Source organism: Salmo trutta, unplaced genomic scaffold, assembly GCF_901001165.1.
Source record: "Salmo trutta unplaced genomic scaffold, fSalTru1.1, whole genome shotgun sequence".
Taxonomy (NCBI): domain Eukaryota; kingdom Metazoa; phylum Chordata; class Actinopteri; order Salmoniformes; family Salmonidae; genus Salmo; species Salmo trutta.
The window spans coordinates 1-24,643 of NW_021823032.1; the positions used below are offsets into that span (position 1 = coordinate 1).

At 42.1% G+C, this 24,643-nt stretch overlaps 22 non-coding genes across 22 annotated transcripts; all 22 read right to left on the reverse strand.

Moving 5' to 3' along the window:
• Positions 1-65: 65 nt before the first annotated feature.
• Positions 66-137, reverse strand: trnat-cgu (transfer RNA threonine (anticodon CGU)). Its single transcript has one exon. It is a non-coding gene; the product is annotated as a tRNA-Thr (tRNA).
• A 467-nt stretch (positions 138-604) lies between these two features.
• trnaa-cgc (transfer RNA alanine (anticodon CGC)) lies at positions 605-676 on the reverse strand. The gene has a single exon. It is a non-coding gene; the product is annotated as a tRNA-Ala (tRNA).
• A 1,140-nt stretch (positions 677-1,816) lies between these two features.
• trnat-cgu (transfer RNA threonine (anticodon CGU)) lies at positions 1,817-1,888 on the reverse strand. Its single transcript has one exon. It is a non-coding gene; the product is annotated as a tRNA-Thr (tRNA).
• Positions 1,889-2,355: 467 nt separating this feature from the next.
• On the reverse strand, positions 2,356-2,427 carry trnaa-cgc (transfer RNA alanine (anticodon CGC)). Its single transcript has one exon. It is a non-coding gene; the product is annotated as a tRNA-Ala (tRNA).
• A 1,139-nt stretch (positions 2,428-3,566) lies between these two features.
• On the reverse strand, positions 3,567-3,638 carry trnat-cgu (transfer RNA threonine (anticodon CGU)). The gene has a single exon. It is a non-coding gene; the product is annotated as a tRNA-Thr (tRNA).
• A 467-nt stretch (positions 3,639-4,105) lies between these two features.
• trnaa-cgc (transfer RNA alanine (anticodon CGC)) lies at positions 4,106-4,177 on the reverse strand. The gene has a single exon. It is a non-coding gene; the product is annotated as a tRNA-Ala (tRNA).
• Positions 4,178-5,316: 1,139 nt separating this feature from the next.
• trnat-cgu (transfer RNA threonine (anticodon CGU)) lies at positions 5,317-5,388 on the reverse strand. The gene has a single exon. It is a non-coding gene; the product is annotated as a tRNA-Thr (tRNA).
• A 467-nt stretch (positions 5,389-5,855) lies between these two features.
• trnaa-ugc (transfer RNA alanine (anticodon UGC)) lies at positions 5,856-5,927 on the reverse strand. Its single transcript has one exon. It is a non-coding gene; the product is annotated as a tRNA-Ala (tRNA).
• Positions 5,928-7,066: 1,139 nt separating this feature from the next.
• Positions 7,067-7,138, reverse strand: trnat-cgu (transfer RNA threonine (anticodon CGU)). Its single transcript has one exon. It is a non-coding gene; the product is annotated as a tRNA-Thr (tRNA).
• Positions 7,139-7,605: 467 nt separating this feature from the next.
• trnaa-cgc (transfer RNA alanine (anticodon CGC)) lies at positions 7,606-7,677 on the reverse strand. The gene has a single exon. It is a non-coding gene; the product is annotated as a tRNA-Ala (tRNA).
• A 1,139-nt stretch (positions 7,678-8,816) lies between these two features.
• On the reverse strand, positions 8,817-8,888 carry trnat-cgu (transfer RNA threonine (anticodon CGU)). Its single transcript has one exon. It is a non-coding gene; the product is annotated as a tRNA-Thr (tRNA).
• Positions 8,889-9,355: 467 nt separating this feature from the next.
• On the reverse strand, positions 9,356-9,427 carry trnaa-cgc (transfer RNA alanine (anticodon CGC)). The gene has a single exon. It is a non-coding gene; the product is annotated as a tRNA-Ala (tRNA).
• A 1,139-nt stretch (positions 9,428-10,566) lies between these two features.
• Positions 10,567-10,638, reverse strand: trnat-cgu (transfer RNA threonine (anticodon CGU)). Its single transcript has one exon. It is a non-coding gene; the product is annotated as a tRNA-Thr (tRNA).
• A 467-nt stretch (positions 10,639-11,105) lies between these two features.
• trnaa-ugc (transfer RNA alanine (anticodon UGC)) lies at positions 11,106-11,177 on the reverse strand. The gene has a single exon. It is a non-coding gene; the product is annotated as a tRNA-Ala (tRNA).
• Positions 11,178-12,316: 1,139 nt separating this feature from the next.
• Positions 12,317-12,388, reverse strand: trnat-cgu (transfer RNA threonine (anticodon CGU)). Its single transcript has one exon. It is a non-coding gene; the product is annotated as a tRNA-Thr (tRNA).
• Positions 12,389-12,855: 467 nt separating this feature from the next.
• Positions 12,856-12,927, reverse strand: trnaa-cgc (transfer RNA alanine (anticodon CGC)). The gene has a single exon. It is a non-coding gene; the product is annotated as a tRNA-Ala (tRNA).
• Positions 12,928-14,067: 1,140 nt separating this feature from the next.
• On the reverse strand, positions 14,068-14,139 carry trnat-cgu (transfer RNA threonine (anticodon CGU)). Its single transcript has one exon. It is a non-coding gene; the product is annotated as a tRNA-Thr (tRNA).
• A 467-nt stretch (positions 14,140-14,606) lies between these two features.
• Positions 14,607-14,678, reverse strand: trnaa-cgc (transfer RNA alanine (anticodon CGC)). Its single transcript has one exon. It is a non-coding gene; the product is annotated as a tRNA-Ala (tRNA).
• Positions 14,679-15,818: 1,140 nt separating this feature from the next.
• On the reverse strand, positions 15,819-15,890 carry trnat-cgu (transfer RNA threonine (anticodon CGU)). Its single transcript has one exon. It is a non-coding gene; the product is annotated as a tRNA-Thr (tRNA).
• Positions 15,891-16,357: 467 nt separating this feature from the next.
• On the reverse strand, positions 16,358-16,429 carry trnaa-cgc (transfer RNA alanine (anticodon CGC)). The gene has a single exon. It is a non-coding gene; the product is annotated as a tRNA-Ala (tRNA).
• A 1,139-nt stretch (positions 16,430-17,568) lies between these two features.
• Positions 17,569-17,640, reverse strand: trnat-cgu (transfer RNA threonine (anticodon CGU)). Its single transcript has one exon. It is a non-coding gene; the product is annotated as a tRNA-Thr (tRNA).
• Positions 17,641-18,105: 465 nt separating this feature from the next.
• Positions 18,106-18,177, reverse strand: trnaa-ugc (transfer RNA alanine (anticodon UGC)). Its single transcript has one exon. It is a non-coding gene; the product is annotated as a tRNA-Ala (tRNA).
• Positions 18,178-24,643: the final 6,466 nt, after the last annotated feature.

Here is a 24,643-nt window from a genome sequence, read left to right on the forward strand (position 1 = left end):
CTTGCTTTTTCTGGAAAGTACCTCCAATAAAAGCACAGGTTCATGATATCAGATGTCTTTCATACAGGCACTGACAGGACTTGAACCCATGATCTCCGGTTTACGAGACCGACGCCTTACCACTTGGCCACCATGCCACTCTACTCTACAAATTATACATCAACATTCTGGAAAGTAGTAGTTGTGTAAATGTGAATTTGGCACACAAATAAACTCAGTGGAGAATCTTGGTATTGAACCGAGGACCTCATACATATTTTGCATGCACTCCCCCTCTGAGCTTCCATCCCATTTCATTTGCAGATAAAATGCAATATCAATACAATGTACTTTTTATATACACCACTCCATTGAAACTACAATGAAATGATAGCAGCAATTCTTAAACCAGGTACAGACTGGGATCGAACCCATGAACTTCAGTTTTTGAAAATGACGCCATAAAAGTTGGCAACAATGCCACTTCTGTTCTATAAATGTACAAACAGGGATTGAACGCATGTTCTTCAGATTACAAGACTAAATTATTTAGCACATCTCTGTTTCCTGCTTAAAATTTCAACATTCTGTAAAGTAGGAGTTGGGTCAATGCAATAATTTTAAATGGAGAAGCTGGGGATTGAACCCAGGACCTCATACATGCGAAGCATGCGCTCTACCACTGAGCTACATCCCCTTTCTTGGAAAGAAAAAAATGTTTATTTTTTTTATTTTATTTCATCTTTATTTAACCAGGTAAGCTAGTGGAGAACAAGTTCTCCTTTAGAACTGCGACCTGGCCAAGATAAAGCAAAGCAGTGCGACACAAACAACAACACAGTGTTACAAATGGAATAAACAAGCGTACAGTCAATAACACAATAGAAAAAAAGAAAGTCTATATACAGTGTGTGCAAATGGCATGAGGAGGTACGGCAAAAAATAGGCCATAGTAGCGAAGTAATTACAATTTAGCAAATTAATACTGGAGTGATAGATGAGCAGATGATGATGTGCAAGTAAAAATACTGGTGTGCAAAAGAGCAGAAAGTAAATAAAAACAATATGTGGATGAGGTAGGTAGATTGGGTGGGCTATTTACAGATGGGCTATGTACAGCTGCAGCGATCGGTTAGCTGCTCAGATAGCTGATGTTTAAAGTTAGTGAGGGAAATATAAGTCTCCAGCTTCAGCGATTTTTGCAATTCGTTCCAGTCATTGGCAGCAGAGAACTGGAAGGAAAGGCAGCCAAAGGAGGTGTTGGCTTTGGGGATGACCAGTGAGATATATCTGCTGTAGCGCGTGCTACGGGTCGGTGTTTTTATCGTGACCAGTGAGCTGAGATAAGGCGGAGCTTTACCTAGCATAGACTTATAGATGACCTGGAGCCAGTGGGTCTGGTGACGAATAGGTAGCGAGGGCCAGCCGACTAGAGCATACAGGTCGCAGTGGTCATATCAATACAATTTACCTTTTCTTTACACTGTTCTAATGAATGTACATTTCCATAATATCAGCTATCTTCCATAAACGTGGAACAAGGATTGAACCAATGTGCTTCAGTTTACAGAAACAGATGATTTAGCATATCTATTTCCTTCTTAGAATGTCAACATTCTGGAAAGTGGGAGTTGTGCAAAAGATAATTTAACAACTAAATACAATCAACAGAGAAGTTGGGGATTAACGTTGGACCGCATACATGTAAAGTACTGGATCGACCATAGAGATACATCCCCTTACTATAATAGCTGTGTTGCAATATTGATACACCTTGCTTTTTCTGGAAAGTCCTCCAATAAGAGCACAGGTCCATGATATCAGATGTCTTTAATACAGGAACGGACGGGATTTGAACCCATGATCTTCGGTTTACGAGACCGACGCCTTACCACTTGGCCACCATGCCACTCTACTCTACAAGTTATACATCAACATTCTGGAAAGTAGTAGTTGTGTAAATGTGAATTTGGCACACAAATAAACTCAGTGGAGAATCTTGGTATTGAACCGAGGACCTCATACGTATTTTGCATGCACTCCCCCTCTGAGCTTCCATCCCATTTCATTTGCAGATAAAATGCAATATCAATACAATGTACTTTTTATATACACCACTCCATTGAAACTACAATGAAATGATAGCAGCAATTCTTAAACCAGGTACAGACTGGGATCGAACCCATGAACTTCAGTTTTTGAAAATGACGCCATAAAAGTTGGCAACAATGCCACGTCTGTTCTATGAATGTACAAACAGGGATTGAACGCATGTTCTTCAGATTACAAGACTAAATTATTTAGCACATCTCTGTTTCCTGCTTAAAATTTCAACATTCTGTAAAGTAGGAGTTGGGTCAATGCAATAATTTTAAATGGAGAAGCTGGGGATTGAACCCAGGACCTCATACATGCGAAGCATGCGCTCTACCACTGAGCTACATCCCCTTTCTGGGAAAGAAAAAAATGTTTATTTTTTTATTTTATTTCATCTTTATTTAACCAGGTAAGCTAGTGGAGAACAAGTTCTCCTTTAGAACTGCGACCTGGCCAAGATAAAGCAAAGCAGTGCGACACAAACAACAACACAGAGTTACAAATGGAATAAACAAGCGTACAGTCAATAACACAATAGAAAAAAAGAAAGTCTATATACAGTGTGTGCAAATGGCATGAGGAGGTACGGCAAAAAATAGGCCATAGTAGCGAAGTAATTACAATTTAGCAAATTAATACTGGAGTGATAGATGAGCAGATGATGATGTGCAAGTAAAAATACTGGTGTGCAAAAGAGCAGAAAGTAAATAAAAACAATATGTGGATGAGGTAGGTAGATTGGGTGGGCTATTTACAGATGGGCTATGTACAGCTGCAGCGATCGGTTAGCTGCTCAGATAGCTGATGTTTAAAGTTAGTGAGGGAAATATAAGTCTCCAGCTTCAGCGATTTTTGCAATTCGTTCCAGTCATTGGCAGCAGAGAACTGGAAGGAAAGGCGGCCAAAAGAGGTGTTGGCTTTGGGGATGACCAGTGAGATATACCTGCTGTAGCGTGTGCTACGGGTCGGTGTTGTTATCGTGACCAGTGAGCTGAGATAAGGCGGAGCTTTACCTAGCATAGACTTATAGATGACCTGGAGCCAGTGGGTCTGGTGACGAATAGGTAGCGAGGGCCAGCCGACTAGAGCATACAGGTCGCAGTGGTCATATCAATACAATTTACCTTTTCTTTACACTGTTCTAATGAATGTACATTTCCATAATATCAGCTATCTTCCATAAACGTGGAACAAGGATTGAACCAATGTGCTTCAGTTTACAGAAACAGATGATTTAGCATATCTATTTCCTTCTTAGAATGTCAACATTCTGGAAAGTGGGAGTTGTGCAAAAGATAATTTAACAACTAAATACAATCAACAGAGAAGTTGGGGATTAACGTTGGACCGCATACATGTAAAGTACTGGATCGACCATAGAGATACATCCCCTTACTATAATAGCTGTGTTGCAATATTGATACACCTTGCTTTTTCTGGAAAGTCCTCCAATAAGAGCACCGGTCCATGATATCAGATGTCTTTCATACAGGCACGGACGGGATTTGAACCCATGATCTTCGGTTTACGAGACCGACGCCTTACCACTTGGCCACCATGCCACTCTACTCTACAAGTTATACATCAACATTCTGGAAAGTAGTAGTTGTGTAAATGTGAATTTGGCACACAAATAAACTCAGTGGAGAATCTTGGTATTGAACCGAGGACCTCATACGTATTTTGCATGCACTCCCCCTCTGAGCTTCCATCCCATTTCATTTGCAGATAAAATGCAATATCAATACAATGTACTTTTTAAATACACCACTCCATTGAAACTACAATGAAATGATAGCAGCAATTCTTAAACCAGGTACAGACTGGGATCGAACCCATGAACTTCAGTTTTTGAAAATGACGCCATAAAAGTTGGCAACAATGCCACGTCTGTTCTATGAATGTACAAACAGGGATTGAACGCATGTTCTTCAGATTACAAGACTAAATTATTTAGCACATCTCTGTTTCCTGCTTAAAATTTCAACATTCTGTAAAGTAGGAGTTGGGTCAATGCAATAATTTTAAATGGAGAAGCTGGGGATTGAACCCAGGACCTCATACATGCGAAGCATGCGCTCTACCACTGAGCTACATCCCCTTTCTTGGAAAGAAAAAATGTTTATTTTTTTTATTTTATTTCATCTTTATTTAACCAGGTAAGCTAGTGGAGAACAAGTTCTCCTTTAGAACTGCGACCTGGCCAAGATAAAGCAAAGCAGTGCGACACAAACAACAACACAGTGTTACAAATGGAATAAACAAGCGTACAGTCAATAACACAATAGAAAAAAAGAAAGTCTATATACAGTGTGTGCAAATGGCATGAGGAGGTACGGCAAAAAATAGGCCATAGTAGCGAAGTAATTACAATTTAGCAAATTAATACTGGAGTGATAGATGAGCAGATGATGATGTGCAAGTAAAAATACTGGTGTGCAAAAGAGCAGAAAGTAAATAAAAACAATATGTGGATGAGGTAGGTAGATTGGGTGGGCTATTTACAGATGGGCTATGTACAGCTGCAGCGATCGGTTAGCTGCTCAGATAGCTGATGTTTAAAGTTAGTGAGGGAAATATAAGTCTCCAGCTTCAGCGATTTTTGCAATTCGTTCCAGTCATTGGCAGCAGAGAACTGGAAGGAAAGGCGGCCAAAAGAGGTGTTGGCTTTGGGGATGACCAGTGAGATATACCTGCTGTAGCGCGTGCTACGGGTCGGTGTTGTTATCGTGACCAGTGAGCTGAGATAAGGCGGAGCTTTACCTAGCATAGACTTATAGATGACCTGGAGCCAGTGGGTCTGGTGACGAATAGGTAGCGAGGGCCAGCCGAGTAGAGCATACAGGTCGCAGTGGTCATATCAATACAATTTACCTTTTCTTTACACTGTTCTAATGAATGTACATTTCCATAATATCAGCTATCTTCCATAAACGTGGAACAAGGATTGAACCAATGTGCTTCAGTTTACAGAAACAGATGATTTAGCATATCTATTTCCTTCTTAGAATGTCAACATTCTGGAAAGTGGGAGTTGTGCAAAAGATAATTTAACAACTAAATACAATCAACAGAGAAGTTGGGGAATAACGTTGGACCGCATACATGTAAAGTACTGGATCTACCATAGAGATACATCCCCTTACTATAATAGCTGTGTTGCAATATTGATACACCTTGCTTTTTCTGGAAAGTCCTCCAATAAGAGCACCTGTCCATGATATCAGATGTCTTTCATACAGGCACGGACGGGATTTGAACCCATGATCTTCGGTTTACGAGACCGACGCCTTACCACTTGGCCACCATGCCACTCTACTCTACAAGTTATACATCAACATTCTGGAAAGTAGTAGTTGTGTAAATGTGAATTTGGCACACAAATAAACTCAGTGGAGAATCTTGGTATTGAACCGAGGACGTCATACGTATTTTGCATGCACTCCCCCTCTGAGCTTCCATCCCATTTCATTTGCAGATAAAATGCAATATCAATACAATGTACTTTTTATATACACCACTCCATTGAAACTACAATGAAATGATAGCAGCAATTCTTAAACCAGGTACAGACTGGGATCGAACCCATGAACTTCAGTTTTTGAAAATGACGCCATAAAAGTTGGCAACAATGCCACGTCTGTTCTATGAATGTACAAACAGGGATTGAACGCATGTTCTTCAGATTACAAGACTAAATTATTTAGCACATCTCTGTTTCCTGCTTAAAATTTCAACATTCTGTAAAGTAGGAGTTGGGTCAATGCAATAATTTTCAATGGAGAAGCTGGGGATTGAACCCAGGACCTCATACATGCAAAGCATGCGCTCTACCACTGAGCTACATCCCCTTTCTGGTAATTTAAAAAATGTTTCTTTTTTTATTGTATTTCATCTTAATTTAACCAGGTTAGCTAGTGGAGAACAAGTTCTCCTTTAGAACTGCGACCTGGCCAAGATAAAGCAAAGCAGTGCGACACAAACAACAACACAGTGTTACAAATGGAATAAACAAGCGTACAGTCAATAACACAATAGAAAAAAAGAAAGTCTATATACAGTGTGTTCAAATGGCATGAGGAGGTACGGCAAAAAATAGGCCATAGTAGCGAAGTAATTACAATTTAACAAATTAATACTGGAGTGATAGATGAGCAGATGATGATGTGCAAGTAAAAATACTGGTGTGCAAAAGAGCAGAAAGTAAATAAAAACAATATGTGGATGAGGTAGGTAGATTGGGTGGGCTATTTACAGATGGGCTATGTACAGCTGCAGCGATCGGTTAGCTGCTCAGATAGCTGATGTTTAAAGTTAGTGAGGGAAATATAAGTCTCCAGCTTCAGCGATTTTTGCAATTCGTTCCAGTCATTGGCAGCAGAGAACTGGAAGGAAAGGCGGCCAAAAGAGGTGTTGGCTTTGGGGATGACCAGTGAGATATACCTGCTGTAGCGCGTGCTACGGGTCGGTGTTGTTATCGTGACCAGTGAGCTGAGATAAGGCGGAGCTTTACCTAGCATAGACTTATAGATGACCTGGAGCCAGTGGGTCTGGTGACGAATAGGTAGCGAGGGCCAGCCGAGTAGAGCATACAGGTCGCAGTGGTCATTTCAATACAATTTACCTTTTCTTTACACTGTTCTAATGAATGTACATTTCCATAATATCAGCTATCTTCCATAAACGTGGAACAAGGATTGAACCAATGTGCTTCAGTTTACAGAAACAGATGATTTAGCATATCTATTTCCTTCTTAGAATGTCAACATTCTGGAAAGTGGGAGTTGTGCAAAAGATAATTTAACAACTAAATAGAATCAACAGAGAAGTTGGGGAATAACGTTGGACCGCATACATGTAAAGTACTGGATCTACCATAGAGATACATCCCCTTACTATAATAGCTGTGTTGCAATATTGATACACCTTGCTTTTTCTGGAAAGTCCTCCAATAAGAGCACAGGTCCATGATATCAGATGTCTTTAATACAGGCACGGACGGGATTTGAACCCATGATCTTCGGTTTACGAGACCGACGCCTTACCACTTGGCCACCATGCCACTCTACTCTACAAATTATACATCAACATTCTGGAAAGTAGTAGTTGTGTAAATGTGAATTTGGCACACAAATAAACTCAGTGGAGAATCTTGGTATTGAACCGAGGACCTCATACATATTTTGCATGCACTCCCCCTCTGAGCTTCCATCCCATTTCATTTGCAGATAAAATGCAATATCAATACAATGTACTTTTTATATACACCACTCCATTGAAACTACAATGAAATGATAGCAGCAATTCTTAAACCAGGTACAGACTGGGATCGAACCCATGAACTTCAGTTTTTGAAAATGACGCCATAAAAGTTGGCAACAATGCCACGTCTGTTCTATGAATGTACAAACAGGGATTGAACGCATGTTCTTCAGATTACAAGACTAAATTATTTAGCACATCTCTGTTTCCTGCTTAAAATTTCAACATTCTGTAAAGTAGGAGTTGGGTCAATGCAATAATTTTAAATGGAGAAGCTGGGGATTGAACCCAGGACCTCATACATGCGAAGCATGCGCTCTACCACTGTGCTACATCCCCTTTCTTGGAAAGAAAAAAATGTTTATTTTTTTATTTTATTTCATCTTTATTTAACCAGGTAAGCTAGTGGAGAACAAGTTCTCCTTTAGAACTGCGACCTGGCCAAGATAAAGCAAAGCAGTGCGACACAAACAACAACACAGTGTTACAAATGGAATAAACAAGCGTACAGTCAATAACACAATAGAAAAAAAGAAAGTCTATATACAGTGTGTGCAAATGGCATGAGGAGGTACGGCAAAAAATAGGCCATAGTAGCGAAGTAATTACAATTTAGCAAATTAATACTGGAGTGATAGATGAGCAGATGATGATGTGCAAGTAAAAATACTGGTGTGCAAAAGAGCAGAAAGTAAATAAAAACAATATGTGGATGAGGTAGGTAGATTGGGTGGGCTATTTACAGATGGGCTATGTACAGCTGCAGCGATCGGTTAGCTGCTCAGATAGCTGATGTTTAAAGTTAGTGAGGGAAATATAAGTCTCCAGCTTCAGCGATTTTTGCAATTCGCTCAAGTCATTGGCAGCAGAGAACTGGAAGGAAAGGCGGCCAAAAGAGGTGTTGGCTTTGGGGATGACCAGTGAGATATACCTGCTGTAGCGCGTGCTACGGGTCGGTGTTTTTATCGTGACCAGTGAGCTGAGATAAGGCGGAGCTTTACCTAGCATAGACTTATAGATGACCTGGAGCCAGTGGGTCTGGTGACGAATAGGTAGCGAGGGCCAGCCGAGTAGAGCATACAGGTCGCAGTGGTCATATCAATACAATTTACCTTTTCTTTACACTGTTCTAATGAATGTACATTTCCATAATATCAGCTATCTTCCATAAACGTGGAACAAGGATTGAACCAATGTGCTTCAGTTTACAGAAACAGATGATTTAGCATATCTATTTCCTTCTTAGAATGTCAACATTCTGGAAAGTGGGAGTTGTGCAAAAGATAATTTAACAACTAAATACAATCAACAGAGAAGTTGGGGAATAACGTTGGACCGCATACATGTAAAGTACTGGATCTACCATAGAGATACATCCCCTTACTATAATAGCTGTGTTGCAATATTGATACACCTTGCTTTTTCTGGAAAGTCCTCCAATAAGAGCACAGGTCCATGATATCAGATGTCTTTAATACAGGCACGGACGGGATTTGAACCCATGATCTTCGGTTTACGAGACCGACGCCTTACCACTTGGCCACCATGCCACTCTACTCTACAAATTATACATCAACATTCTGGAAAGTAGTAGTTGTGTAAATGTGAATTTGGCACACAAATAAACTCAGTGGAGAATCTTGGTATTGAACCGAGGACCTCATACATATTTTGCATGCACTCCCCCTCTGAGCTTCCATCCCATTTCATTTGCAGATAAAATGCAATATCAATACAATGTACTTTTTATATACACCACTCCATTGAAACTACAATGAAATGATAGCAGCAATTCTTAAACCAGGTACAGACTGGGATCGAACCCATGAACTTCAGTTTTTGAAAATGACGCCATAAAAGTTGGCAACAATGCCACGTCTGTTCTATGAATGTACAAACAGGGATTGAACGCATGTTCTTCAGATTACAAGACTAAATTATTTAGCACATCTCTGTTTCCTGCTTAAAATTTCAACATTCTGTAAAGTAGGAGTTGGGTCAATGCAATAATTTTAAATGGAGAAGCTGGGGATTGAACCCAGGACCTCATACATGCGAAGCATGCGCTCTACCACTGAGCTACATCCCCTTTCTTGGAAAGAAAAAAATGTTTATTTTTTTATTTTATTTCATCTTTATTTAACCAGGTAAGCTAGTGGAGAACAAGTTCTCCTTTAGAACTGCGACCTGGCCAAGATAAAGCAAAGCAGTGCGACACAAACAACAACACAGTGTTACAAATGGAATAAACAAGCGTACAGTCAATAACACAATAGAAAAAAAGAAAGTCTATATACAGTGTGTGCAAATGGCATGAGGAGGTACGGCAAAAAATAGGCCATAGTAGCGAAGTAATTACAATTTAGCAAATTAATACTGGAGTGATAGATGAGCAGATGATGATGTGCAAGTAAAAATACTGGTGTGCAAAAGAGCAGAAAGTAAATAAAAACAATATGTGGATGAGGTAGGTAGATTGGGTGGGCTATTTACAGATGGGCTATGTACAGCTGCAGCGATCGGTTAGCTGCTCAGATAGCTGATGTTTAAAGTTAGTGAGGGAAATATAAGTCTCCAGCTTCAGCGATTTTTGCAATTCGTTCCAGTCATTGGCAGCAGAGAACTGGAAGGAAAGGCGGCCAAAAGAGGTGTTGGCTTTGGGGATGACCAGTGAGATATACCTGCTGTAGCGCGTGCTACGGGTCGGTGTTGTTATCGTGACCAGTGAGCTGAGATAAGGCGGAGCTTTACCTAGCATAGACTTATAGATGACCTGGAGCCAGTGGGTCTGGTGACGAATAGGTAGCGAGGGCCAGCCGAGTAGAGCATACAGGTCGCAGTGGTCATATCAATACAATTTACCTTTTCTTTACACTGTTCTAATGAATGTACATTTCCATAATATCAGCTATCTTCCATAAACGTGGAACAAGGATTGAACCAATGTGCTTCAGTTTACAGAAACAGATGATTTAGCATATCTATTTCCTTCTTAGAATGTCAACATTCTGGAAAGTGGGAGTTGTGCAAAAGATAATTTAACAACTAAATACAATCAACAGAGAAGTTGGGGATTAACGTTGGACCGCATACATGTAAAGTACTGGATCGACCATAGAGATACATCCCCTTACTATAATAGCTGTGTTGCAATATTGATACACCTTGCTTTTTCTGGAAAGTCCTCCAATAAGAGCACCGGTCCATGATATCAGATGTCTTTCATACAGGCACGGACGGGATTTGAACCCATGATCTTCGGTTTACGAGACCGACGCCTTACCACTTGGCCACCATGCCACTCTACTCTACAAATTATACATCAACATTCTGGAAAGTAGTAGTTGTGTAAATGTGAATTTGGCACACAAATAAACTCAGTGGAGAATCTTGGTATTGAACCGAGGACCTCATACATATTTTGCATGCACTCCCCCTCTGAGCTTCCATCCCATTTCATTTGCAGATAAAATGCAATATCAATACAATGTACTTTTTATATACACCACTCCATTGAAACTACAATGAAATGATAGCAGCAATTCTTAAACCAGGTACAGACTGGGATCGAACCCATGAACTTCAGTTTTTGAAAATGACGCCATAAAAGTTGGCAACAATGCCACGTCTGTTCTATGAATGTACAAACAGGGATTGAACGCATGTTCTTCAGATTACAAGACTAAATTATTTAGCACATCTCTGTTTCCTGCTTAAAATTTCAACATTCTGTAAAGTAGGAGTTGGGTCAATGCAATAATTTTCAATGGAGAAGCTGGGGATTGAACCCAGGACCTCATACATGCAAAGCATGCGCTCTACCACTGAGCTACATCCCCTTTCTTGGAAATAAAAAAATGTTTCTTCTTTTATTGTATTTCATCTTAATTTAACCAGGTAAGCTAGTGGAGAACAAGTTCTCCTTTAGAACTGCGACCTGGCCAAGATAAAGCAAAGCAGTGCGACACAAACAACAACATAGAGTTACAAATGGAATAAACAAGCGTACAGTCAATAACACACTAGAAAAAAAGAAAGTCTATATACAGTGTGTGCAAATGGCATGAGGAGGTACGGCAAAAAATAGGCCATAGTAGCGAAGTAATTACAATTTAGCAAATTAATACTGGAGTGATAGATGAGCAGATGATGATGTGCAAGTAAAAATACTGGTGTGCAAAAGAGCAGAAAGTAAATAAAAACAATATGTGGATGAGGTAGGTAGATTGGGTGGGCTATTTACAGATGGGCTATGTACAGCTGCAGCGATCGGTTAGCTGCTCAGATAGCTGATGTTTAAAGTTAGTGAGGGAAATATAAGTCTCCAGCTTCAGCGATTTTTGCAATTCGTTCCAGTCATTGGCAGCAGAGAACTGGAAGGAAAGGCGGCCAAAAGAGGTGTTGGCTTTGGGGATGACCAGTGAGATATACCTGCTGTAGCGCGTGCTACGGGTCGGTGTTTTTATCGTGACCAGTGAGCTGAGATAAGGCGGAGCTTTACCTAGCATAGACTTATAGATGACCTGGAGCCAGTGGGTCTGGTGACGAATAGGTAGCGAGGGCCAGCCGACTAGAGCATACAGGTCGCAGTGGTCATTTCAATACAATTTACCTTTTCTTTACACTGTTCTAATGAATGTACATTTCCATAATATCAGCTATCTTCCATAAACGTGGAACAAGGATTGAACCAATGTGCTTCAGTTTACAGAAACAGATGATTTAGCATATCTATTTCCTTCTTAGAATGTCAACATTCTGGAAAGTGGGAGTTGTGCAAAAGATAATTTAACAACTAAATAGAATCAACAGAGAAGTTAGGGAATAACGTTGGACCGCATACATGTAAAGTACTGGATCTACCATAGAGATACATCCCCTTACTATAATAGCTGTGTTGCAATATTGATACACCTTGCTTTTTCTGGAAAGTCCTCCAATAAGAGCACAGGTCCATGATATCAGATGTCTTTAATACAGGCACGGACGGGATTTGAACCCATGATCTTCGGTTTACGAGACCGACGCCTTACCACTTGGCCACCATGCCACTCTACTCTACAAATTATACATCAACATTCTGGAAAGTAGTAGTTGTGTAAATGTGAATTTGGCACACAAATAAACTCAGTGGAGAATCTTGGGATTGAACCGAGGACCTCATACATATTTTGCATGCACTCCCCCTCTGAGCTTCCATCCCATTTCATTTGCAGATAAAATGCAATATCAATACAATGTACTTTTTATATACACCACTCCATTGAAACTACAATGAAATGATAGCAGCAATTCTTAAACCAGGTACAGACTGGGATCGAACCCATGAACTTCAGTTTTTGAAAATGACGCCATAAAAGTTGGCAACAATGCCACGTCTGTTCTATGAATGTACAAACAGGGATTGAACGCATGTTCTTCAGATTACAAGACTAAATTATTTAGCACATCTCTGTTTCCTGCTTAAAATTTCAACATTCTGTAAAGTAGGAGTTGGGTCAATGCAATAATTTTAAATGGAGAAGCTGGGGATTGAACCCAGGACCTCATACATGCGAAGCATGCGCTCTACCACTGAGCTACATCCCCTTTCTCGGAAAGAAAAAAATGTTTATTTTTTTTATTTTATTTCATTTTATTTAACCAGGTAAGCTAGTGGAGAACAAGTTCTCCTTTAGAACTGCGACCTGGCCAAGATAAAGCAAAGCAGTGCGACACAAACAACAACACAGAGTTACAAATGGAATAAACAAGCGTACAGTCAATAACACAATAGAAAAAAAGAAAGTCTATATACAGTGTGTGCAAATGGCAATGAGGAGGTACGGCAAAAAATAGGCCATAGTAGCGAAGTAATTACAATTTAGCAAATTAATACTGGAGTGATAGATGAGCAGATGATGATGTGCAAGTAAAAATACTGGTGTGCAAAAGAGCAGAAAGTAAATAAAAACAATATGTGGATGAGGTAGGTAGATTGGGTGGGCTATTTACAGATGGGCTATGTACAGCTGCAGCGATCGGTTAGCTGCTCAGATAGCTGATGTTTAAAGTTAGTGAGGGAAATATAAGTCTCCAGCTTCAGCGATTTTTGCAATTCGTTCCAGTCATTGGCAGCAGAGAACTGGAAGGAAAGGAGGCCAAAAGAGGTGTTGGCTTTGGGGATGACCATTGAGATATACCTGCTGTAGCGCGTGCTACTGGTCGGTGTTGTTATCGTGACCAGTGAGCTGAGATAAGGCGGAGCTTTACCTAGCATAGACTTATAGATGACCTGGAGCCAGTGGGTCTGGTGACGAATAGGTAGCGAGGGCCAGCCGAGTAGAGCATACAGGTCGCAGTGGTCATATCAATACAATTTACCTTTTCTTTACACTGTTCTAATGAATGTACATTTCCATAATATCAGCTATCTTCCATAAACGTGGAACAAGGATTGAACCAATGTGCTTCAGTTTACAGAAACAGATGATTTAGCATATCTATTTCCTTCTTAGAATGTCAACATTCTGGAAAGTGGGAGTTGTGCAAAAGATAATTTAACAACTAAATACAATCAACAGAGAAGTTGGGGATTAACGTTGGACCGCATACATGTAAAGTACTGGATCGACCATAGAGATACATCCCCTTACTATAATAGCTGTGTTGCAATATTGATACACCTTGCTTTTTCTGGAAAGTCCTCCAATAAGAGCACCGGTCCATGATATCAGATGTCTTTCATACAGGCAAGGACGGGATTTGAACCCATGATCTTTGGTTTACGAGACCGACGCCTTACCACTTGGCCACCATGCCACTCTACTCTACTAATTATACATCAACATTCTGGAAAGTAGTAGTTGTGTAAATGTGAATTTGGCACACAAATAAACTCAGTGGAGAATCTTGGTATTGAACCGAGGACCTCATACATATTTTGCATGCACTCCCCCTCTGAGCTTCCATCCCATTTCATTTGCAGATAAAATGCAATATCAATACAATGTACTTTTTATATACACCACTCCATTGAAACTACAATGAAATGATAGCAGCAATTCTTAAACCAGGTACAGACTGGGATCGAACCCATGAACTTCAGTTTTTGAAAATGACGCCATAAAAGTTGGCAACAATGCCACGTCTGTTCTATGAATGTACAAACAGGGATTGAACGCATGTTCTTCAGATTACAAGACTAAATTATTTAGCACATCTCTGTTTCCTGCTTAAAATTTCAACATTCTGTAAAGTAGGAGTTGGGTCAATGCAATAATTTTAAATGGAGAAGCTGGGGATTGAACCCAGGACCTCATACATGCGAAGCATGCGCTCTACCACTGAGCTACATCCCCTTTCTCGGAAAGAAAAAAATGTTTATTTTTTTTATTTTATTTCATTTTTATTTAACCAGGTAAGCTAGTGGAGAACAAGTTCTCCTTTAGAACTGCGACCTGGCCAAGATAAAGCAAAGCAGTGCGACACAAACAACAACACAGAGTTACAAATGGAATAAACAAGCGTACAGTCAATAACACAATAGAAAAAAAGAAAGTCTATATACAGTGTGTGCAAATGGCTTGAGGAGGTACGGCAAAAAATAGGCCATAGTAGCGAAGTAATTACAATTTAGCAAATTAATACTGGAGTGATAGATGAGCAGATGATGATGTGCAAGTAAAAATACTGGTGTGCAAAAGAGCAGAAAGTAAATAAAAACAATATGTGGATGAGGTAGGTAGATTGGGTGGGCTATTTACAGATGGGCTATGTACAGCTGCAGCGATCGGTTAGCTGCTCAGATAGCTGATGTTTAAAGTTAGTGAGGGAAATATAAGTCTCCAGCTTCAGCGATTTTTGCAATTCGTTCCAGTCATTGGCAGCAGAGAACTGGAAGGAAAGGAGGCCAAAAGAGGTGTTGGCTTTGGGGATGACCATTGAGATATACCTGCTGTAGCGCGTGCTACTGGTCGGTGTTGTTATCGTGACCAGTGAGCTGAGATAAGGCGGAGCTTTACCTAGCATAGACTTATAGATGACCTGGAGCCAGTGGGTCTGGTGACGAATAGGTAGCGAGGGCCAGCCGAGTAGAGCATACAGGTCGCAGTGGTCATATCAATACAATTTACCTTTTCTTTACACTGTTCTAATGAATGTACATTTCCATAATATCAGCTATCTTCCATAAACGTGGAACAAGGATTGAACCAATGTGCTTCAGTTTACAGAAACAGATGATTTAGCATATCTATTTCCTTCTTAGAATGTCAACATTCTGGAAAGTGGGAGTTGTGCAAAAGATAATTTAACAACTAAATACAATCAACAGAGAAGTTGGGGATTAACGTTGGACCGCATACATGTAAAGTACTGGATCGACCATAGAGATACATCCCCTTACTATAATAGCTGTGTTGCAATATTGATACACCTTGCTTTTTCTGGAAAGTCCTCCAATAAGAGCACCGGTCCATGATATCAGATGTCTTTCATACAGGCAAGGACGGGATTTGAACCCATGATCTTTGGTTTACGAGACCGACGCCTTACCACTTGGCCACCATGCCACTCTACTCTACTAATTATACATCAACATTCTGGAAAGTAGTAGTTGTGTAAATGTGAATTTGGCACACAAATAAACTCAGTGGAGAATCTTGGTATTGAACCGAGGACCTCATACATATTTTGCATGCACTCCCCCTCTGAGCTTCCATCCCATTTCATTTGCAGATAAAATGCAATATCAATACAATGTACTTTTTATATACACCACTCCATTGAAACTACAATGAAATGATAGCAGCAATTCTTAAACCAGGTACAGACTGGGATCGAACCCATGAACTTCAGTTTTTGAAAATGACGCCATAAAAGTTGGCAACAATGCCACGTCTGTTCTATGAATGTACAAACAGGGATTGAACGCATGTTCTTCAGATTACAAGACTAAATTATTTAGCACATCTCTGTTTCCTGCTTAAAATTTCAACATTCTGTAAAGTAGGAGTTGGGTCAATGCAATAATTTTAAATGGAGAAGCTGGGGATTGAACCCAGGACCTCATACATGCGAAGCATGCGCTCTACCACTGAGCTACATCCCCTTTCTGGGAAAGAAAAAAATGTATATTTTTTTATTTTATTTCATCTTTATTTAACCAGGTAAGCTAGTGGAGAACAAGTTCTCCTTTAGAACTGCGACCTGGCCAAGATAAAGCAAAGCAGTGCGACACAAACAACAACACAGAGTTACAAATGGAATAAACAAGCGTACAGTCAATAACACAATAGAAAAAAAGAAAGTCTATATACAGTGTGTGCAAATGGCATGAGGAGGTACGGCAAAAAATAGGCCATAGTAGCGAAGTAATTACAATTTAGCAAATTAATACTGGAGTGATAGATGAGCAGATGATGATGTGCAAGTAAAAATACTGGTGTGCAAAAGAGCAGAAAGTAAATAAAAACAATATGTGGATGAGGTAGGTAGATTGGGTGGGCTATTTACAGATGGGCTATGTACAGCTGCAGCGATCGGTTAGCTGCTCAGATAGCTGATGTTTAAAGTTAGTGAGGGAAATATAAGTCTCCAGCTTCAGCGATTTTTGCAATTCGTTCCAGTCATTGGCAGCAGAGAACTGGAAGGAAAGGCGGCCAAAAGAGGAGTTGGCTTTGGGGATGACCAGTGAGATATACCTGCTGGAGCGCGTGCTACGGGTCGGTGTTGTTATCGTGACCAGTGAGCTGAGATAAGGCGGAGCTTTACCTAGCATAGACTTATAGATGACCTGGAGCCAGTGGGTCTGGTGACGAATAGGTAGCGAGGGCCAGCCGACTAGAGCATACAGGTCGCAGTGGTCATATCAATACAATTTACCTTTTCTTTACACTGTTCTAATGAATGTACATTTCCATAATATCAGCTATCTTCCATAAACGTGGAACAAGGATTGAACCAATGTGCTTCAGTTTACAGAAACAGATGATTTAGCATATCTATTTCCTTCTTAGAATGTCAACATTCTGGAAAGTGGGAGTTGTGCAAAAGATACTTTAACAACTAAATACAATCAACAGAGAAGTTGGGGAATAACGTTGGACCGCATACATGTAAAGTACTGGATCGACCATAGAGATACATCCCCTTACTATAATAGCTGTGTTGCAATATTGATACACCTTGCTTTTTCTGGAAAGTCCTCCAATAAGAGCACAGGTCCATGATATCAGATGTCTTTAATACAGGCACGGACGGGATTTGAACCCATGATCTTCGGTTTACGAGACCGACGCCTTACCACTTGGCCACCATGCCACTCTACTCTACAAATTATACATCAACATTCTGGAAAGTAGTAGTTGTGTAAATGTGAATTTGGCACACAAATAAACTCAGTGGAGAATCTTGGGATTGAACCGAGTACCTCATACATATTTTGCATGCACTCCCCCTCTGAGCTTCCATCCCATTTCATTTGCAGATAAAATGCAATATCAATACAATGTACTTTTTATATACACCACTCCATTGAAACTACAAGGAAATGATTGCAGCAATTCTTAAACCAGGTACAGACTGGGATCGAACCCATGAACTTCAGTTTTTGAAAATGACGCCATAAAAGTTGGACAATGCCACTTCTGTTCTATAAATGTACAAATAGGGATTGAACGCATGTTCTTCAGATTACAAGACCAAATTATTTAGCACATCTCTGTTTCCTGCTTAAACTTTCAACATTCTGTAAAGTAGGAGTTGGGTCAATGCAATAATTTTAAATGGAGAAGCTGGGGATTGAACCCAGGACCTCATACATGCAAAGCATGCGCTCTACCACTGAGCTACATCCCCTTTCTGGGAAAGATACAAAAAAATCTTATTTTATTTTATTTCACCTTTATTTAACCAGGTAAGCTAGTGGAGAACAAGTTCTCATTGAGAACTGCAACCTGGCCAAGATAAAGCAAAGCAGTGCGACACAAACAACAACATAGAGTTACAAATGGAATAAACAAGCGTACAGTCAATAACACAATAGAAAAAAAGAAAGTCTATATTCAGTGTGTGCAAATGGCATGAGGAGGTAAGGTAATAAGTAGGCCATGGTAGTGAGGTAATTACAATTTAGCAAATTAACACTGGAGTGATAGATGAGCAGATGATGATGTGCAAGTAGAAATACTGGTGTGCAAAAGAGCAGAAAGTAAATAAAAACAATATGGGGATGAGGTAGGTAGACTGGGTGGGCTATTTACAGATGGCCTATGTACAGCTGCAGCGATCGGTTAGCTGCTCAGATAGTTGATGTTTAAAGTTAGTGAGGGAAATATAAGTGTCCAGCTTCAGCGATTTTTGCAATTCGTTCCAGTCATTGGCAGCAGAGAACTGGAAGGAAAGGCAGCCAAAGGAGGTGTTGGCTTTGGGGATGACCAGTGAGATATATCTGCTGGAGCGAATGCTACGGGTGGGTGTTTTTATCGTGACCAGTGAGCTGAGATAAGGCGGAGCTTTACCTAGCAAAGACTTATAGATGACCTGGAGCCAGTGGGTCTGGTGACGAATAGGTAGCTGTAATAAAGATAATCTAACGTTTTACCTAATGATATATAAGGAGGGCATTTGCACAACATGCTTCACAACAGCACACAACAAAATTCCAGAGACATATTGAGCAACCAACTGATACCAATCACGACCACACCCAGAGACAGATGGCTGACTTAAGCACTCACACAAAAATGTCAAGACATGAAAGCGCCCTAGCCACACGAACTGACCACTGGTGTAAAAAACAACATTCCATGAATATCGCAACCACCCAGACACGAATTAGCAGAAAAACACACTTAGGGGTGTTGGACTCCGAGGACAAAGGACACTGACAAGAGCCAATGGGAAGTCGACACCACCTGGAGAATGGACCGTCCCTCCACTCATCGACCAGTCAGGAGAGCGGACCTACTAGAGTCAACCTACGTCAACACACTGTTATTTCATTGTATAAATTGGATGCACACCATGTTTCGGGGCGCTCTTACGCTAGTTCCCTATGAGCTAAACGAAGGAGTCCGTGCACGCTTTGGCAAATATCTTTGTCTCATAATAAACTGCCTACTATAAACTGAATCCACCCGGTCCAGCGTCTTGACTTGGTCTCCTTCTCAAGTAACTGATCATCAACAAAACTTGGTAGCAGAGGATGGTTTCATACTCCTGAATTCGGTCCATTAATGGTTGATGTGAGAGGAGACAAGTCCGGGACAATCTCGTAAGGACGGGTGACCTGTCCGCAGGAGCCATCGGCGATTCTACTTCCCCCGGGAAACTGATCAACGAGCTCGACTAAAAAAAAAGGGTAAGCAGAGCCTTTTAAAACAAAATCTGCATATTGTATTATAGTCTTTATCCAAATTTTGATCAGTAGTACTGGGCGTGAGTATGAATTACTGTTAATATTACATGAAATTGTATAGACAAATGTGAAGGCTGAGTACAAGGATATTTGGTGTTTAATGCCTGAATTGTGAGATCAAGTCGCGTCAGTAATACTGGGATTGATCTCGTTTAGGGCCAAGTAGCGTCAGTAAGACTGGGATTGGGTAGAAATAGTCGAGTCGCGTCAGTATAACTGGGATCGACAACCGAGTAGCGTCAATTGAATTGGGATCGGTATAACTACTCAAGTAGCGTCAGCAAACTGGGATTGGCAACATGTATCTGTGAGTTTCTGTCCGGCTGAAGTGGCGTTTAGTTCGAGACATTAATATACAGTCAGATACATTGGGATAGTGCATTCCGTGAAATTGGGGCGGACTGAAGTGACTCTCAGTCCGGAGCGTCAATACAGTCGGGTGCACGAAAATTAACCTGGAAATATCAGTAGTCATCAGTTAGGAGTCAGATATACAGTCGGATAATTTGGAATATTGTAGTGTTGATTGAGCGTTTCACAGGTCTCTTTTTAATCAATTTTATTTTATTTGTATAATTTTTAAGAATTACTGAGTGAATTGTGGTCAGCCGCCGTGCTGTTGGTATTGTCCTGGGTTATTTCAACAATACAATTAACGAACTGTCTTAATAAAGGTTGAAGTGGTTATTATTCTGCTTCTGTAATATAGGCAGTTTATTAAATGAAAGTAAATTTATAGTTGTAGGAACTTTGTCTACGAGGGTGGGGCACCAGAGATAAGTCTGTGTCAGCACCGTGAATACATCGCTGGTTTTGACCAACGACGGGCTAAGTATACAAAGATAGAGGGACATTTATACGGGTAACAAAAATGGCAACCATTCCACCAACCAAACTTAAATGTAGCGAATATTTGGAACAGAAGATACAGGATAGAGCGGGGGGAAAAGAACAATATAAAGCAATAAGGAAAGTGTGGGAGGAAGTAAAGTTGAGATGGACACAGGCAGGTTATTTTAGCGGAGGGGCCCCGACAAAGGGACAACTTGTAGTGATGGAGGAAGTTTTGAAGGAAGCAGTTGAGAAAGGAATAGAAAGTGAAAAGGACAGAAACAGGAACCACATGTTTAAGAAGGAAGGGACCAAGAACAGAGAAAAGGCAGAGGCAGAGTTGAGAATAGGGATCTGGGCTATAGAGGAGACTAGAAGGGCCCTCCCATATAAGAAACCAGATATGATGGGGATAGTGACGACCGCCACGACTGATCTAAATACAGGACCGACTGACGATACAGACGCTACCGTTGCGTCTGCTCCACCTACATTATACCCAGAAGTGCCAAAAGAAGTAACCCAGACGCCCCCTCCTTATTCATTTGGACAACCCCAAGGGGGAAAATCCCTCAATCCATTCCGATCAGCACTGTCTCCTGCTTCACCCGCAATACAAGCTCCAGTATTCTCTCTCAAGGGTGGAGAGTTGACCGGAACCGTCAGCATGGGCATACATGGTGGACACCTTGACTGTGAGGAGGTGCAAAACTATGAGACAGGGGGAGGAGGCCCAACCTCCCTTTCTGATATGGTTGGAGGCGGAGGAACCAAGTTCACCTCCACCCCCAACCCAGACCATTACTTAAGGTGCCACTCACTCACCCCGGGGAACAGCGAAGCATCCTGGTCCTCCCAAGGAAATCTACCCAGCGAGGATGACGAAGGTGGGACCAGACACACCCCCACCAGTATGGACATCGTGAACCTACAAAGGCAGGTGAATGAGTCCATCGTCCTAGCAAAAACCCTGTTAGAGAAAGCGGACAGGGACGGCGGGACGTTCCACGTAGAGGGGGTAATGACAGGGAAAGTGACCGATCTAGTTGAGCCAGTCAGAAGGTCGGTTCGCTTGGAAAAACTAAGAGAAAGGGGAATGACATCGAGGGAACACTGGGGCCTTAGTGGGGGTGTCAGTTCTGCAAGACAACTGCCACTCAGACCCGCAGCAGACCCTCGGTTTGAAGAATACCAGCCATGGAAGATGACTGACCTGACCACACTCATGGAACAACTCCCTAGTCTGCACGGAGGAGCCTCGGCATGGCTGCTGCAGCTCCAAACCCTTACCTCTGGACTACGCCTATGCTTAGGAGACATGAAAGCGCTACTACTAGCCAGAGCAACAGATCATGGAACCATGGCGTCTCTCATAAAAGAAGCAGATCTGAACGCAACACCCCCCACCGCACCACTGGGGGACATACGTCAGGCACTGTGGGAGGTGTTGCGTCGGGCGTATCCCACTGAAAGGAACCATGCTACCCTGTCCTCTTTCACCATCACTCCAGAAGAACAACCAGCAGCCTACCTGGACAGGGCCAAGACTACGTGGAGGACTGTCCATGAAGAACCATATGACCACACGGAGACTACACTCAGCATGTGGAAAGAAATGGTGGTGAATGGATGTCCCGGAGAAGTTAAAGTTAAACTCAGAAACACAGTGGGGTTAATGGCACTTCCCCTACCACAATTCAACTCGCACACGCATCACCACCTCACCCAATATAACAAGGACAAAGGGGGAGCGGACACACAGGTCCAGTCCCTTCAAGTCCAGCTGCTGAAACTACAGCTGAAAGAGGCCCAAAAAGGTGATAAGCCCAAAAAGCAGATGGTGGTAGAGAACCCGGAAGACTTATCCCAGGTAATAAAGAAGACAGTGACCCAGATGATGCAGCAACAGTTGCAGCAAACTACCCCGTTACCATGGGGGTCCCCCAAGTGGCGCAACACATGAACCAACCCATGCCCATGACCGCCCCAACATCCTACCTGCCGCCTCAGTTGAGTTATCCAACACCATGGATGGCTCAACCGGGATACCAAACACCTTGGCAAGGAGGTCAACCCCGTTGGGGGGGCCTGAACTGTTATAATTGCAGACAACATGGGCACATGGCTCGCAACTGCCCTCATCCGTTAACACCTGCAAGGCAACACTGGATGGCAACCAGGGGGGGCTCACCAGGGAGAGGAAGAGGTGGACCCCGCCCACAAAGGTACCCAGGATCCCAAGCACACCCTGCTTACAATCACCCCAACCCTGACCTGAGCCAGCACACACCAAACTTCCAGGGCATGGCGGATGAGTACGCCCCATGGCCATGAAGGTGCCCACCACCACCGGACGGGGAGGGACGGCAGCTTTTTCCACTTCACACAGAACCTACTGTTCTGTGTGAAATTGAAGGGGTACCCCATCAATTTCTAGTTGATACAGGTTGTACATACTCTGCTATCCGAACCCGTCAGCAACTATCTTCGGAATTCATTCAGGTGGTGGGGGTGTCAGGAAACCCCGAAGCTCAAAAGAAAACCGTCCCCTTACACTTCTCATGGGGCCTATTAAAACTCAAACATCAGTTCCTGTACTGCCCCAACTGCCCCATCAACCTGTTGGGACGAGACCTCTTGTGTAAACTACAGTGCTCTATATATTTGACTAACAACGGCGTGGAGGTCTACACCTGCCCCATTCTCTCCACCACAAGCAAACCAGTGAAGGTCCTCATGTTACCGGCCCCTGTCCTATCTGCAACTCAAGAAATGTATTGGTTGAAGTGTATTTCAACGGGAATAGGAACTCCACGCATCCAGTTCCAGTTCAACCAGCTGAAAACACAGATCTACACGTTACACCCATACAAGACTCCACAGGCAGAGGTGCACTGCACCCTCAATGTCACAGACAACGACGACAACCCATACACAGATGACTGGGATGAGAACATGATGCCACTCACGCCATCAATCAGGTGCTGCACGATAATATGTGGACAAGAGGGGGTAGCAGCTCCTGTAATCTTGCAACCTCACCTGAAGTCTTGGTACCTGTTGGGAGAGGAGTCAGCTCCTCACGTCACACTCGCTGTAGGTAATGGTTTCGAGGCACGGAGCCTTGGTCCAATGATCAGACGAGCCTCCAAACTCCAGTGGGAGCCCACCCATACGGCCGGCATTCACAAAGCCACTACTGAAAACATGTGGAGATTCCTTGATATTGACACGGAAGAGCTCTGCCACCCAGAACGGCTGACCCTTCTAAGACACCATGGTAAGCCATATACCGACCACCCATCCACTGCAGCGCTGATCTCGACGGTGGATGAAAAGATATGGACCACCTCCCCATTTGATGTAGGACAGCTCCAGGTAGCACCGGTTACCATCACTCTTGTGGACCCTGAGCAACAGCCTGTTTTCCGGACCCAGTATCGCTTGAAGCCCGAACAAATCACTGGTATCAAGCCTACCATTTAAGGCCTACTAGGAGCGAGAGTCATCTACAAAACTATATCCCCATGGAACACTCCCATTCTACCGGTGCTAAAGGCAGGAGGTGAAACTCACCGGATGGTCCAAGACTTCCGAGCAGTAAATGACGTTACTGTACCCATTGATCTTCCTGTCCCAGATCCTCACATCACATTGAGCAACCTGTCTCCCAAGCACCAGTACTTCACAGTAGTGGACTTGGCAAATGCGTTTTTCAGCATCCCACTGGATGTGGCTTCTCAACCACTCTTTGCATTTACGTATGAACACCAGCAGTACACGTACTCGGTTCTCCCACAGGGATACAGGTGCTCACCTGGGATCTTCAATCACATCCTCAAAACACAGCTGGGCGAATTGAAAATTCCCGATGGAGTGGTTCTCATCCAGTATGTGGACGACCTCCTTCTGGCCGCTCCTAACTCTGATCTCTGCCTACTAATGACAAAACCTCTGCTGGACTTCCTAGCAAACAAGGGATACAATGTGAAAATGAGCAAAGTCCAATCCTGTCGCAGAACCGTACTCTTCCTTGGAAGAGAGATATCGGGTGAAGGAGCGGGACTCTCCAAA